Below are 2277 nucleotides of genomic sequence, written 5' to 3' on the forward strand. Positions count from 1 at the left end.
GGACACAACTGAAGCAACTTAGCACACACAACCAAAGAGAACAGATGTATGAGAGTATAAAAATGCCAATATAACCCCAGATAGGTTTCTGAAAGAATATGAAAGTATCTAACTTGGGTTATATCTACCCACCTTATCCAGCATATCAAGGCAGGTATGACAGTAGTGACTAATAGAAGTATCTAATCTAGATGGATATGACAGTTAATATTATATGTCAACCTGGATAGGCCATGTTGCCCAGTTCTTTGATCAAACACCAGTTAGGTGTTGCTGTGAAGGTATTTTTCAAATATGATTAACATTTAAATGAGCAAACTTTAAGTAAAGCAGCCAAATATTGGGGGTGGGGGGGATGGGTGGTGCTCCTATCAATGGAAAGACTTAAAAGACTGAAGTCTCCTGAAGACAAAGTAATTCTGCATTCTTACTGTCTTTGAACTTGAGACTACAGCATCAACTCTTCCCTGGGTCTCCAGCCTGGTGGCCTGCCTTTTTGATTGTGGACTTGCCATCCCCTACAATTGTGTGAGTCAGTTCCTTGAAATAAATTTCTCTTGCTCTTGCTCTCTCTCTCTCAGTATATATATTCAAAAATATACACTCATACACACACTCATGCTTACATACATCCTACTGGATGTTATATATATATATATGAAAGTGAAAGTGAAGTTGCTCAGTCGTGTCTGACTCTTTGCGACCCCTGGACTGTAGCCTACCAGGTTCCCCCATCCTTGGGATTTTCCAGGTAAGAATACTGGATCGGGTTGCCATTTCCTTCTCCAAGAGATCTTCCCAACCAGGGATTGAACCCAGGTCTCCTGCATGATAGGCAGACGCTTTACCGTCTGAGCCACCAGGGAAGTCCGTTATATATATCCATTATATATATATAGTGTACTATACATCTTATTAATTCTATTTCTCTACAGAACTCTGACTAATATAGTAGATAAACCTAACCTAACCTCACTCATTCTCTATAAAATCTTCTTATAAAAAAGAAGGAAAATTAGAACTGATATTTTTCTCAGGGAGAAGCCTGGACGACATTGCACCTGAGAATACTAATAATGCACACTGTCCTCCTAGTCTGAACACTTGCCACTTTACTTGCATTGTCCTAATTTCACCTCTAAAACATTTTCAGGACACAAAGGCTATTGCCATCCCATTCTGCATGGTTAATCTGAATGTCTGGGCTATTATGGAATTGTCACTTTAGTTTTACGAGCTGAGCCTTCCCTTGTTTTTGAATGAGCTTGTATTTAATTCTTATCAGTTTTATGACAAAGTAAAACAGGGATCAAATTTACTATGCAAGCTCTGATTCATGAAATTGTTTGAACAATATTAGCATTGGACTGTAAAGACTATTACTTTCTAATAACTAATACATTTTCAAATAGGTAACAAGTCAGGGCTATTTATTTTCTGAAAATGTATTATGTCAAAAGACAATAAGGTACTATTGGGAGTAGTCATAAGTACCTTATTAAATCATGTTTTGGCACGAGTATGGTTTAGAATATGAAAATGGTTGTTAATGGGTCTCAAGCAGTTTAAAATAGATTTATAGTCACGGCTACTAGGGGCACTAAAAGTACTGTATCATAAAAAAAGAAGCTAAAGAAAGTTAAGAGACATAAATATAAGATGTGGTCAAAATATCCATAAACATCCCAGGCCCAGATGGCTTCTGGAGTGAATTCTACCAAATGTTTAAGGAAGAAATAATACCAAGTCTACATATATTCTTCCAGAAACTGAAAACTAGGGACTATTTCCCAACTTATTCTATGAAGCCAGCATTGATCTGAGATAAAAACTAGACAGAGACATCAGAAGAAAACAACAAAACAAAAATTAGACCTTATCTTGTAGTGCATTTTAATTTATTGACCAAATATGAAAGGTAATGATACAGATAAAAGTCCTATGTTCTTTTAACATTTTAATTTTAATGGTCATTATGTATGTACAGAGCTTCTCTCATAACTCAGTTGGTAAAGAATCCACCTACAATGCAGGAAACCCCATTTCAATTCCTGGGTTGGAAAGATACACTGGAGAAGAAATAGGCTGCCCACGCCAGTATTATTGGGCTTCCCTTGTGGCTCAGCTGGTAAAGAATCAGCCTGCAATGTGGGAGACCTGGGTTCAATCCCTGGGTTGGGAAGATCCCCTGGAGAGGGGAAAGGCTACCCACTCCAGTATTCTAGCCCGAGAATTCCATGAACTGTATAGTCCATGGGGTTGCAAAGAGTCGGACAT

At 37.9% G+C, this 2277-nt stretch overlaps 1 non-coding gene across 1 annotated transcript; it reads right to left on the reverse strand.

Moving 5' to 3' along the window:
• Positions 1-794: 794 nt before the first annotated feature.
• Positions 795-866, reverse strand: TRNAD-AUC (transfer RNA aspartic acid (anticodon AUC)). The gene has a single exon. It is a non-coding gene; the product is annotated as a tRNA-Asp (tRNA).
• Between the last annotated feature and the right edge of the window lie 1411 nt (positions 867-2277).

Source organism: Bos taurus, chromosome 2 (genome assembly GCF_002263795.3).
Source record: "Bos taurus isolate L1 Dominette 01449 registration number 42190680 breed Hereford chromosome 2, ARS-UCD2.0, whole genome shotgun sequence".
Lineage (NCBI taxonomy): Eukaryota > Metazoa > Chordata > Mammalia > Artiodactyla > Bovidae > Bos > Bos taurus.